Source organism: Nipponia nippon, unplaced genomic scaffold (genome assembly GCF_047370975.1).
Source record: "Nipponia nippon isolate SJK-2023a ecotype South Korea unplaced genomic scaffold, ASM4737097v1 scaffold_2, whole genome shotgun sequence".
Classification (NCBI taxonomy): Eukaryota; Metazoa; Chordata; class Aves; order Pelecaniformes; family Threskiornithidae; genus Nipponia; species Nipponia nippon.
Genome location: NW_028262336.1, coordinates 43,276,043 through 43,290,637, shown reverse-complemented (window position 1 = coordinate 43,290,637; position 14,595 = coordinate 43,276,043). Strand labels below are relative to the sequence as shown.

Below are 14,595 nucleotides of genomic sequence, written 5' to 3'. Positions count from 1 at the left end.
ATTCTGTACATCTCGGTGCCAGCAATATGCCTGTGTAACAGCCTTCGACTCCAGGTAGAAATTCTGTTCCTTTAAAATTTCTACTTTAAATAACGCAGTTGAATTGGGTTAGTCTTAATATATGTGGCAAGAATGATGGAATTAGTGAGATATAAGCATAAAATTTGTGTTTGTTCTATACTTATAATTGTGGTGCCTGTGGGTATCACGGCAGTGTTGTGCCTCTATGCACACCCAGTGCACTCAACTCATTAATTCCCTTGGTAGACCAGGAACTCCTCAGCTATTCTCTGCTTAGAGACAATGGGCTGATAAGAGACAATAGACTGGCTTTAGCCAGGGTGGCTGACTGAGCTCCTGTCTGCCTCCACAACAAATCATTGTACTAATTCTTACTGGAGCTCTCTAGGTGGGAATTTCAGCCAGTTTTAGAAATTCCTCCAGGCAGCTCTTGCTCGATCCAGTTCCATTTGTATTTTTCAAGTTGTCAGGCTGGGAAGGGGTGCTTTCTGTGGCAGAGCTGGCCAAAGTGTGGGCAGGTAAGATGCATGGTCAGTAGAAACTGTTCCTAGAAATACCCATGCAGGACATTCCTGCCAGGGATTAGGAAGAGCAGGGCTGCTCCAAGATGGGGAGTGAGGCAGGGGCACAGCGTCACTGGCCAGGGTGCAGTCCCTCAGGGCGTCAACAGGGTTGGCAGGAACAGAGGCTGGTAACAGGATCCGCAAATAGTCCAGTGTTGTGGTTTAACCCCAGCCAGCAATTACGCACCACACAGCCGCTCACTCACTCCCCCCCCCCAGTGGGGTAGGGGAGAGAATTGGAAGGGTGAAAGTCAGAAAACTCCTGGGTTGAGATAAGAACAGTTTAATAATTGAAGTAAAATGAAATAGAATGGTGGTGGTGGTAGTAGTAGTAGTAGTAGTAGTAGTAGTAATAATAATAATAATAATAATAATAATAATAATAATAATAATAATAATAATAATAATAATAATATACAATAATATACAAAGCAAGTGATACACGACACAATTGCTCACCACCCACTGACTGATGCCCAGCCCATTCCCAAGCAGCAATCCCTTCCCCCCCCGGCCAACTCGCCCCAGTTATATACTGAGCATGACGTCATACGGTATGGAATAGCCCTTTGGCCAGTCTGGGTCAGCTGTCCTGGCTGTGCCCCCTCCCAGCTTCTTGTGTGCTGGGCAGAGCATGGGAAGCTGAAAAGTCCTTGACTGGTGTAAGCACTGCTTAGCAACAACTAAACCATCAGTGTGTTACCAACATTATTCTCATACTAAATCCAAAACACAGCACTATACCAGCTACTAAGAAGAAAATTAACTCTATCCCAGCTGAAACCAGGACATCCAGACAAGCAGATATGCACCAGGTCCAGAGTCCATCCAGGGAGTCCTTTCAGGAGCAGCAGGAGATGGGACCAGAGGTGGGGCTGGAAAAAATGTTAAGCATGGGTCCAAAGTCTGTTCAGGAGACAGGGCTGGAGACGAGGCAGAGAACAAGCACACCTACGGCTTTCTTCAGACAAAGAGTGGGTGCCCAGGGGCTCTGGGGGCAGAAGGTGTGGGTATGGACCTCGGGTAAGACTGATCAAGGCTATTAAGGTCTATTGGTGCCCTTGGGGTCCTGGCAATAATTTTGTACATATTTAAGATAATTAAAATATGTTTTATATGTCATTTAAGATAAACAATAACAGTGGATCATGCAAGTGATGAGCCCTTACACACTACCAAACCCCAGCTGTATATAAGAATTCAGTAGAACAACAGTTTAGGGAGTATCACCTGATCCAGCAGAAGATGCTGCTGCGAGGATCCTTGCAATGGAGATTCCTGTCACCTCCTGGACAGTAAGTGTCATCCTGTTTGAGAAATTTTTTTCCCATGTCAGCATTGCCTTTTGCAAAAATGCCAATAATTTATGTTTTTCTCTTTTATTAACAAACATATTGTCTAGGAGTGGCATGCAACACATTTTTTATAGAAAATTTTACTCTTGTTTTTTGCCCTTTATTAACCTTACAGTAGCAATAATGTATCAGTTAAACAGATTTTTTTTTTTTTAATAAAGTTATCAAGGCATTGTGGCCTATTAGGCAGTACACTCTTAAATTACAGATAGACAGCCCTAGTTGTAAACTTTTTGTTCTTTAGGTAGTAAATCATAATAGTATATTCTCTTTTTTTCCTCACTATGTATATACATATGTGTGTTTATATAATTATATGACAATTATAGGAAAAAAGCTATGAAGCTTAGAATTTAGTTTAGAGGTCTAGATTGTTGTAATATCCATTTGGAATTTGTGTAGCTTTTCTTTTTTCATTAAATATTTTAAGATCATTTGCTGGTTGAAAAAGACAGCATAGCTGTTCAAGAACACAAGGTTCCTTTTTTTTTTTCTCTTGGAATTACATTTTTCCCAATTTAAATAACACACATGCACTTCTCAAGCTTCTGCTGGTTTGCATGTCAGCCTATTCAAGGAAGAGAGGAGTGAAAAGATGGTTACAGTACCCACCTCATCACCACTTTACCTCCCTAGAAGTCTTTGAGTTTAAATGTATATGAAGCCACCAAGGAGAAATATACGGATACATAAATTCAGAGACCAGCAGCAAAGAAGGAATCTTCTTCTACACAGTATCTATTCATCATAGGATACTTCCCAGTAGTGTGACTGACTATCAGACATTACTGCTTAGACATTATAATCAGGTAGTCTGTAACTGGCAGTTGTAGCATGCTGTTGGAAGCAGTGAAGTGGCTTGTGCTCTCCTTCAGATCTCTTCCTTAACTTACTTACTATGTAAGACTGCCTTAAAAATCCAGTTCACACGTTTTTATTAGTAATTCAGCACTGTATTGTATCCACATTATCAAAGTATGTGGAAAGACTATTTTTCCCAGAAAAGTCTGGCTTTACAACCAGCTGTTACCTAATGATTTATTTTATTCCAACATTAGAAATGCATCTTGCTTTTGTAACTAGGCCTGTTCTGTACTGACTCAAGATTTTGTTTTCTCCTGTATGTAGTTACATTGACTCTTTATAGATAGGTTCATCTCAGTTCAGGCCTAGCACTCTTTGCCTAGTAAGCTAATAAATTCAAGTTAAAGTTCGAACAATTCAATTTAAAGCCTTCAGGACAACAGCATTTCAGAAATCATCATTCCTATCATACCCCTCCATAACAACTTAGCTCTATTAATTTTTTCCAGCTTTTTACTTAAAGTTAAAATCTCAATTTATGGGAGCAGGGAGCCCTCTAAATTCAAATCCTGTGGCTACTGAATGTGGGACTAACCTTTCTGTCTGATACAGGAGGAGAGATAACATGATGGGGAAGGTGGTTTTCTCAGGATGAGGTTCATTCTTTGCAGGCAGGCTGTGCTGGCCCCTGCAGTTTCCCTAAATACAGGAAGCTCAGCTGCATAATTCATGAAAGTATTCGTAATGAAGACACAGAGATTTTGAAATTTATCAGGAGTTGCCTGAACAGATTCTGGTTTTGTTGTTGTTTGGCAACAACACATTTTAGACTATCTGTATAAAATATCACAACATGAAAAGGGAGGTAATGACAGAAAGGACTTAAATCCTGTGTCTCATATTTTACCCTGTCTTCCAAATTGTATTCTGAGCAGGGCTGTATCTTTCTGTCATGACTCTGAACAAGGGCTGGGAACAGATCCCTCTCCCAAAGAAAAGCAAGATAAAGCTTTGCAATGAGAGGATGAGACTATTATGGCACTGGCTATCCATCAGTCTTATTTCCTGGAATGATGCAGAAACCTGCTAATTCCTACCTAACCCAAACAGCTATGCTTAGTATGTTCAAGGCTTCAGAAGAAAATAACTATGGGCATCTGAATGGGAAACTATGTTAACAGGATCCAGGAAAATAAAAGGCTACAGTTAATTTCATAATCACGGTCTGCTTAGAATCATTAACTATGTTTTCCTTATATCCCCAAACAAATCATGATTCATAGAAAAGGCTCCAGGACAGAAATTGTAATTTATTAATTATCAGCTTCTGTTAATTAAGAGCTACATTTATATGGTATGTCAACAGCACAGCATTGTTTTTAGCATCACTGACGTACAAATGAAGAAGAGCAGAAGATTAAGTTCATATGTTATCTATATGATGTCTCCATAAGTTACTCATTAATGCATCGATACTCTCCCTGATATATCTCTATTGCAAATATGTAGGTTAATATGAATAATGTCACTGCCCTGACCGGCATCTTATTCTGAATATGTAGATATTTCTATATGCCAGTCATTATGAACATGTGGCCTCACAAGTTATAGCAGAGGCAAAGACAGAGACATGTATCCTAGTTGTTGTCTAGAATCCCATAGGAATGAGATCACACCCCTGGGTGTGACAAATGCACAGCCTCTTTCCAAAAAAATTTCCTAGTGATGCAAATCAATAAAAAAGATGATGAGTAATCAGAATAAAAGGACAAATTAAAACCATGTGGTACAACACAAAATGCATCTCAGGATGTCATTTTACTGAAACAATTAAAATATGGATATTATACATAATCTGCTCACATTAGAGTGTCCAGATCTCTACAGAGCAGTCCAGTAAATGTTCATTGCTGCTATTGGTAACTGTCTTTAGCAGGTAATCCCATTTTCCTTGAAATCCATGCTAGAAGCATGGAAGGTGCTTTCGTAATGTGAGCCCCAGCCATCAGTGGAACAACATGGATCAAAGGCCCTGTAATAAAAAATCAGTGAGAGAAGATTCTTCCAGCAGTGACATCCAAACTGCAAGCAAATACGTACATGTGTGGGTTATGATATTCAAGGGTGACGTTTTATACTGTTCATATTTGAATACATGAACAACTAGGTTCGAAAATAGGCTTTTCACCACAGGCTTAAGGGAAAATGGCAGAAGGCCTTCGAAATACACTATGGGCATAGCTATTCTCCTACCTAAATCTCTGACCAGAAGCAGTTCTCTTTTATTTCTCCTGCTGCCAGATCAATGCTCTCTTTCCTGGTGTTTCCTCTGGGAAGATGGGAGCTAACAACCAGAGGTAGCGAAATAAAAGATTTTTTCCCATGTGGAGCATTTTCAATTTTCAGAAATTCTGTTCCTTTAAATTTCTACTTTAAATAATGCACAGTAAGACTAGAAATTGTGTTTAGCCATAGTGATTCTAATTCTATGTATCGGTTCATAACACTTTGCCCTTGGACATGACACATATTGCTATGGCCAAGTACATGATCAAGCATCTTCAAGTGATAGTTTTGCTGCTGACATGACTGTCTGAGGACAATGTGTTCCCTTAGAATGCTAGAGTAATAAGGAAATAGTCAACATTTCAGGAGCACAGGATGTTCTGGCCTGAAATAATGTCAGCATGGTGAAGTTTCCATAGGTCAACCACAATAAATATGCTGTCACACATGGCAATGACAATGACATGCATCCTTGTAGATGTCTAGAATCCCGTAGGAATTCACTTCTATGCTCAGTTTGTATTAGAATAAAGGAATGACTAGGTTTGAAACTATGCCACCATAGGCTTAAGGGAAAATGGCAGAAAGCCTTTGAAATACACCATGGGGATAGCCATTCTCTTACCTAAAACTCTGACCAGAAGCAGTTCTCTTTTATTCCTCCCACTGCCAGATCAGCACTTTCTCTCTTCCACGGTGTTTCCACCAGGAAGACTGTAGATAACAACCAAAGACAGGGGAATAAAAGATTTTTCGCATGTGCAGCTGTGGTGTGTGGACCCTGGCCAACAGCCAAACACCCACCCTGCCTCTCGCTCACTCCCCTCTCATGTGGAATGGGGAGAAAAATAAAAGGAATGTAAAAAGACCTGTGGATTGTAATAATGATGGTCTTATAAGAATAGCAAGTCACGTGTGCAAGCAAAGCAAAATAAGGAATTAATTTACTGCTTCCGATCAGCAGGCAGATGTCCAGTCACTGTGAAGCAGAGCCTCAGCACATACAAGGGTTGCTTGGGAAGACAAATGCCACGTGGAACGTTTTCAGTTTTCTGGCTTCTTTTGTTCTAATCAGTTCTTCAGTGAGACAGACAAAGATGTCCAAAATGTTGAGTATTTCTTGACCTGCTCTTTTCAGTAACACTGTTGTGTGCAAAAACAATTTCCTACAGGCATCCCTGAGGAGTTATGGGGTAAGGATACCATGTATAGCCATTCCTTTCTCATTTGAAGCAGCCCTTGGCTGACCTTCTCAGGGTGGCTGCAGAGCTGACTTAAGCTCTTTCAGAGCATGCTTCCCCTAAAATGGAGTATGGGAGTGACAGCAGCTAGCCTATCGGTATAATCCACCTACAAACCAAACACCTTCTTACAACAGGATTGACCAAGTTAGGTTAAAAGCATTACCTAAAAGGAGAGAGCAGCCAAATGAGGGAAGTAATTAGATTACCACCGCAAATCCTTTCACACACATGTGAGCACAAGAACAGCAAAATTAAACCGATTTTCAGCGAGATGGCTGACCTACAACTTCCAGGGACACTCCTACCACTTTTCAGGGACTAACACAGAAACCAGAAAAGGAAGGAAATTATTTGATATTGAGCAACAGCTTTTCTTTGCCCGGTGATACCCAAGAGCTATTGACTAGAAATGTATAGATACAGCAAGAGAACGTTAGTAGTTAAAGGACAACTTTCCTTCAGGCTCTTCTGCTCTGAAGTAGGAAAACAGTTTGCTTGTTGTGACAATACAAAAATAGAAAAATAATTTGTCTGCTGGGTGGTAGCTTAGCAGTATTGCACTGCAAGGCAGAGACGGCAGAGCTTGCCGGAGTGCCACAGAAGCCCTGATGCAGGTGGATTCAAGGCTTCCTGCTGCAGACACTCGTTGCACTGGCACTTGGTGTCAAGGGAGGTGTCCAGAGCCGAACTACAAGCTTGTGTGCCAACTACAGGTGTGGCAAAGGGCTTTGCAAATCTCACAGAAAAGGATTTGGGTTTTGGGGGGTGTTTTTTGGTTTTGTTTTTCCCTTGGACCACAAGACCTCAGGCTTCATCCACTTCTAATTAATGTTGGTTCTGCCAGCAGAGGGCATGAAGAGGCAAACTTTGATTGCTTCACAGTGATACTGTTCCCATTTTCCAACAGAACGGAGTGAGTGACTAAACCGCACTTTGTGAACTCTGGAGTCTCTAACCAGGTCGCTGACTGGGAAGGAAGAACTGTAGGTGCCCTTCCGAATGAAGGAAATCCAAGAATGTACCCTTGGGTATACCTTTATTTCAAGGTCTTTCTGCTTTCACCTTTCATCTTCTGTACCCCAGAAGATGATGAGTACAGCGAACACATTCCCTTGCAGTGTGAACACATTCTGCTAGAAGAGAAGGGTCAATTTATGCACCCGTTTGTGCACCCCAGAGTTCAGATCAGCTCAGAGTGTTGTCGTCCTGGGCTCCTTGGCGGGTTTAAGAGAGAGATCGGGGCCAGGGCCTTATTAACAGATTTGCATGGACAACTGACGTGCCATGGTGTGCCATGAAAACTACTGTTTTGAGTAGTGATGCCACCTGTTTAGTAACTTCTAGTGAACTTAATAAAGTAAGCTTAACTCTGAAAACAAAATAAAATTAAATAACAAATTACAGGCTCTGTGCCATTGTTTTACAAGGCTGCTGATCAAGTTTCACACATCTATGTGGAAGTGACTTTGAAGAGGTGTGGGGCAAAGTCCAACCCTGTGAGACTGACCAGAAGGCCCACACCCAGCTCCGTTCCATGCCATGCCATGCCATGCCATCTCATGCCATCCTGTCCAAAGAAGAAACCATTTCTGTGAGTCTGACCCAGGGGTGTCCTCACTCATCCCCAAACCAACCACATGACAACACATTATTAGTGCAACAGCCTTTGGTCTTTTTGTCAGGTCGCCACCAGGCTGGCAGCTCCCTGTGGGCCAGGAGCTGGGCAGTCGGGGGGCACTGGGGCAGCCCCAGCCCTGGGCATCAGGCAACTGGTAATAGGTAATTACTGAAAAATTTAACAGCAGCCCCTACAGTTTTTGATCACCAAGAAGTGCTAGATGTACCCTTTTACCACTATTCTTTCAGAGTTGTCTAGCAACTGTGGGGAAAGTTATTTTTTAAAATGTCCCCTGGAGAATGCTGGCCAGTTACTTTCTTTTACACCTGAAAATATTGTATGTGTTATAACTTCTTACAAGTAATATATTAGTAAGTTTTCTGTAAATGTTTTTTGTCAAATTTGTGGGGAACTTAACTGAAGTCTTAACAGTAAATCGTTTTTTCCCAAAAAATAAAATAAATATGATTGATTGTAACCAGTGATTTGATTAATTCTGCCTGTGAAGAGGCAAAACTGAGAAAGCTTTTTCTAAGTATATGTATCACAGGAATCTTAGTATCCTTTGTAGCATCAAAAATGGTTTTGTCAGGGTAGAAAGAGTTGCAACATCAATCTCAACATAAAATGCTTAGTACTCTTTATAATCCCTGAGAGATGTTCCAAACCTTAACCCCAGACAGATTTGTCATGGGAAGACATGCTCTTCTTAGAAGTCTCTGAAGATGTTATTATGTCACCATACAGGTACCTGTTTGTTGATTTAAATATTTATCATCAGAGGCTTTTAGGCTAAGAACAGGAGTTTTTTTCCTGCAAAAACAGCTTTCCATTTACATAATTAGAAAACCAGCACTCCGCAATAAAAACAGATGAGTTGATCTGACATCCTTGCATTGCTATTGAGGCAGGAACAGGAATATGATGTCCTAATGTCTGAACAGCTCCTGGAGCTGTTAGTCTCATCCTCCCGAGACTGAGGAAAGCTATGCTTTGAACTGATTTTGATGACCTGATAAAATACATTTCTGAATTGCCCTGAATACCTTGAAAGAGAACATCCTCTTAATGTCTCGCCAGATACATGTGCTGAAAACCTGTCACAAATTCATTAAAAACCTGGAGAGTAAGAGAATGTCTTTCAAAAGAAAAAAGCTGTTGGTGAAACAAGCTGGAAGGTTTATTATCCTCTTTCTAAGTTTTGAATTTGCTCATTTCCAGGGCTTTCAGTTAAGTAGTGGTAGACCACATGAAAAAAATTTACCTGGTATCTGCAAACCAGCAGGAGCAGGTAAGGGTACCACCACTACCTGGTGAAGACACTAGGGCTGACGTTTCCCACAGTTTGGATGCTGAAATAAGGGACAGTCTCCAGGCTTAGCAGGATATAAAAAAGCTAAGCTGTATAACAGAGCTCTTCAACAAACTTTGGCACATATGAAGCAGAATGATCAGGAAAAAGGAGATGAAGTTTCATTCTACTGGAACAACTCAACCAGAAGTGGTAGACCATGTGAGGAAACCTGAGTACCCTGACCCTGTTGTTCAGGAAGTGTTGGACAATGTGCATCCCCAGTACAGGAAGAATGCATACGTGTGCCTAGGTAAACCGGGGCAACATAAGCATATTCCTTCTTGGGACAGCCAAGGAAAATTTTTATTTGGCAAAGGAGTCCAGCAACACCACTACACCAACAACTATTTCTTTCCTCCTTTCTCTTTCACTGAGTTTCTTGAAAATTTTTGAGCAGTAGCCTCACCAGGGTTCACTTTCTGAAGGTCTTAGCAGTAAAAAATTACCTTGCTAGCTTTGTGACTGTAATCTATTATGTGGTGTACGTGTATCTGATCCCCTTTTCCCTTTCTCATGATTTCATATACCATAAATATTCTTTCATAAACTGGTTTTCATAATTTCTTTCATAAGCTGGTTGATACCAAATCTCACTTTTATTCTAGACATCTTCTTATGCTCTCCCTATCAGAAGGGAGAAGATGCATAATTTCTTTAATTTTAAACCAATGCCTGTACATGGTTTTCCAAAACCTCACAAAGTTTGAAGGTTTCTCTTCCACAGGTCTGAATCTGACAGTTCTGTGGAGGCTGTGGTTATACACCTATCCACATAGCAAATGGTGTTACATAATGTAACATATATCTACATCTTAGTCTTTAGTGTCTTGTTAAAAGACTCTGTGATGGTAGGCTTTCACTGTAGTATTAGTAACAAACTGGTGAATATTATCCTGCTTCAATCTCTTTTTAAAAGTCTGGTTTAGAAATTATTTTTCCCAGTCTGTAAGTTCTGAGGCATACGCCCCTGCTAAAATTGTTTTTAAAAGCCATGGTATCGAGGACTGTTATGGAACCAGAATTGTCTCGACATTGCCGTTCTACCGCCATCTTCTGGCTTCGACATCCAGCCCCCGACGAAACCACCACCGGACGCCCGCGCAGAGACCAGGACACGAAAGGCGGGGCCGTGAACTTCACGCACGCCTGCACAGACACCAGGGCACGAAAAGCAGAAGCGCAAACTGCATGTATGCAGACCCGTTCTGCGCATGTGCATGTCCCTATAAAAGGACCGCATGCGCTTTTGGAGGCCTTCTTTAACTTCTCCTATCCATGCACTCTTTGGAAGGTGCTCCTGCGGACACAGAGGCTGGACCGACTGGACCTTTGATCAACGGGATAACGCTGGACCCGGAGTGGCGGTAGCTATTTCCCCTACGTGGCTCTCTTCTCACCCGCATGAGCACGCTCTTTCTCTCTTTTTTTCTCTCGCCCGCTCTTTTGCTCGTTTTTTTTTTTCTTTCTCTCCCTTTTGTCCCCCCTGTCAACCTACCCGGTCCTCACCCCTTCGTTCACCAAAATAAAGTCAAAAGGTTGTATGGCATTTGAGCTCGTTTGCATCTTAATGTCGTCCTTGGGATCGTATCGAAACCTCCCCCGACATTGGATTGGGACATTTAATTGGCGTCACGGACAGGATCCCCTGAGACAACAGTGCCGTACTACCTTGTTGTGGTGTGCTGTGTGATTGTGGGTGAACGAGACGTACGAGCAAGTACGAAGAGAGTGCGGAGTTCTGATCCGCAGTTCTGCTCTCCCGCGAGGGAAGCAGCCGGAGACGAACAAAGCGTGAGGAGGGAGTGAATGTTGGTTCTTCTTTGTGCATAACTTACATGTTAGTGTACGGTTTGGCCTCCTGGGAGCGCATAGGGGAAACTTGGATACTGAAGTGTGACCCTCTCAGGACAATAACCCCTTTGTAAGTGATGGCCGCTCGAAAGGCAGTCGATGTTTGTGACCGTGTGCTTTCGCTAGATGAAGGGACAAAGAAATTGTATGGCCTCTTGGAGGTGCACCGGTCTCGCCCCTCGCCCCAGGGACAAGACTGGGCAAGGGAACACTGGTTTCAGTTGCAGAGTGTGGTGGATAGAATAAGTATATTGCAGAAGGAGGCTAAGGTTAAGAGGGGGAAAGGAAAGGCTATAATTTGTGTGGTGTTGGGAGCAAGTTTGGCCGCCGCGGCGGAGGAGAAAAAGCAGAGGTCCTGTTGGACAGATATGTTGGTGAACTCCCTGCAGATGGTAATAAAAACCCTGCAGGAACAATTGGAGGAGGAGAGGCGCCAAAATGCGATACTAAAAAATGAGTTGAAAAATCAACTTTTAATGGAAGCGGATACACTGCCAGGGGCAGAAACAATGCCCGCGGAGAAGGGGATACAGCAGATTTACCCCCAGGGCAATTTGCAAAAAGCCAAAGAGGACGTGGAGAGCCTCCCCCACATGTGCCCGCTGGTCAAAACGGAGTATGTGTATGAGGACGAGGGTGATAATCGTCCCCAAGTTATTACTAAAGAGGTCCCGTTTACAGCAACTGAATTGGCAAAGCTGAGAAAGAGCTTTGCAAGGAATACAAAGGAATTGGAGACTGAATATGTGTGGAGAGTGTCTTTGTCGGGGGGCGGATGGGATCTTGCTGTCAGAAAAGGAGGCGGAAGGGTATTGGGGTCCGGGTGTGTTTTTAACTATGGGTGATCACTGAACCCCATGGTCGTTGACCCAGACAGCCGCATACTGGGCGGGGGAGTTGAGCCCCCTGGAAAGGGGAGACCCCTTAGCTATAACGGGCACGGTAGATCAATTAGTAGAGAGTGTGCAAAAGGCGGCGTGCCTTCAGATGATGTATGACCGGGAGCTCAAGCCCCACCTGGGCTCCCCAATGTTAATGCCTGTAGACCCAGAGAGAATGACTCCCCTGATACGGGGACTGCCCGACTCCCTGAAACCCATTGGGATCCAATTGCAAGGGCAGATTTATAACACCCCTGGAGGAGAAAGGATTGCAGCCACTTGGGAGGGGATAACGACCCCTGACTACCGGCGGCTAGGGAAGAAAGTATGGACATGGGGGGAGGTTGCTCAGGAGTTAACTGATTTTGGGAGGAAATACGGCCCTGTTGGTGGACCACCCCACAGAACTGAGACCAGGGCTGTGCGGGCGGCAGAACGAGTTTGTGGGTGGCAGTCACCCCTTGGGAGCGGCTGGGACTGACCGGGAAAGGAAAGCCCCTGAGCCAACAGGGACTGTGGCAGTTGGGGCTCCAGAAAGGCATTCCCCGAGATTTAATGGACGGGCTCCCAACCAAGAAATTGGAGCAGCTCGTGCAGAGATGGTCAGAGCAAGGGGCCACTTCGAGGCCAACTCCTAGCACCCCACCCCTGATAAACTTTGGGGAGAAACCAGCCGGGGGGAGAAAAGACTGCGGAGAACTAAAACCTCCGCCCCCTGAAGGTGAGGGGGAGGGCGGAGGGTGGATGTTCATAAGACAGCTCACCTGCAATGCAAAGGGAGACTTGCTGCTCACGGTAGCGGTGGGACCAAAGAAAAGGCTGGTAACCTTTTTAATCGACACGAGGGCACAGATTACTGCACTGAGTCGAACAGAAGCGGAACGATGCGGGATCTCGGTACCCTCTAGAAAGCTGATTGTTTTAAATGCTCTGGGAAAAACACAATCGGTACCTATGACCCCAGTGTCACTATGGTTACCAGGGGAGGACGGCCCTGTTAATACTATAGTGGCCATAGGATCCTTTCAAATGAATCTCTTGGTCATAGATGTTTTAAAGGGCAGACAATGGCGCGACGCCCAGGGAAACACGTGGTCTTTCGACGTCCCGCAGATCAGGCGGTTGGCCGAAGCCCCCGGTGCGGGGGTGCGCCTGTTGCAAACGGCGCCCGCCCCCCCCCCCCTTCCAAACTGACAAACGTGAAACCCTACCCGCTACCGATAGGAGCCAGGGACGGAATCGCGCCAGTGCTGGAGGACTTAAAGGGGCAGGGGATTACAGTTCCCACTCACTCCCCCTTTAACTCCCCGGTATGGCCGGTCCGAAAACCAAATGCCAAATGTAGGTTAACAGTAGATTACCGGAGGCTCAATGCCAACACAGGCCCATTAACAGACGCTGTACCGAACATTGCCGAGCTTATAGCTGCCATTCAAGAGCAAACACACCCTATTATGGCAACTATTGACGTTAAAGACATGTTCTTTATGGTCCCCCTGCAGCCGCAGGACCCGGACCACTTTGCCTTTGCCTGGGGGCGGCAACAGTACACCTTTACACGGCTCCCTCAGGGATACAAGCACTCCCCCACCTTAGCCCACCACGCCCTAGCACAGGAGCTGGAAGCAATTCCTATGAGGGCCAGGGTGAAGATTTACCAATACATAGCAAAATTCACACTAAATGGACTGTTCCTTCCTTCTGACCCGAGAAGTGAGTTTGCTTCTACCTTTGTTTTTCAGGAGGGAGCAGCCAATCCGGACACACCCCACCCAAAGATCAGGATGCGCATGTTATTCGTGGTTATACTAGTTTGGGAATGTACCTATAAAAGCGGCGGAGGACTAATTCCTTCACCCTCCCCCGACCCGTTTGATCCCTTTAAGGACAATGAATCGGTATTATTAGCCAAAGCTGTCAGCCGAGCTTTTAATTTAAGTCATTGCTGGGTTTGCGGGGGACCTCTGGGGCTGTCAAGTTGGCTGTGGACGTTCACACCCCTCACCCCAGCCCAGATTGTGAGTAATTACAGTGAGACCACGAATGACACTTGGGGTGATAGTGGAATGTGGCCAATTCAATTTCCTGCTGTGGGGCAATATTGTTTAAATTGTACTCAAAAGGGAGGGGTCTATGTGGGAGAAAGCAAGTGCCAATGGACACTCAGGAACAAGTTGGCAAATGCAAATGGGTATCTCCATATGAGTGTGGCTTGATAATGCTGGACGCAGTCGAGGGTTCAAAGGGTACTGGGTAAATAAAAACAAAATGTTAATTCTCCAACAATCTAGGGACCATGTCTACAACGAAACCTGCAAATGGAAAAACAACTCCAGGGCCTGGTATTGCACCAGCCGGATGAATAATAACCCAACCATCTTTTTTAGCCCCGTGGGCAACGATAAAACAATGTATTTCCAGTTCCCCGAGGATGCAGTGGGACCATTCGCCAACGGGGCCACAGCTAAAAGGGGCCATTATTGGATTTGTGGACATACCGCTTATAAATGACTGCCAGCGCATTGGTCAGGGGTCTGTTATGTAGGAATTATCCGGCCTTTATTCTTCCTTCTTCCACAAACAGGTGGCTCTCAGTTGGGGATAAGATTGTACAATAA

At 44.1% G+C, this 14,595-nt stretch overlaps 1 pseudogene; it reads left to right on the top strand.

The window, feature by feature from the left end:
- The first annotated feature begins 11,173 nt into the window (after positions 1 to 11,173).
- LOC148055761 (uncharacterized) lies at positions 11,174 to 12,458 on the top strand (annotated as a pseudogene).
- Positions 12,459 to 14,595: the final 2,137 nt, after the last annotated feature.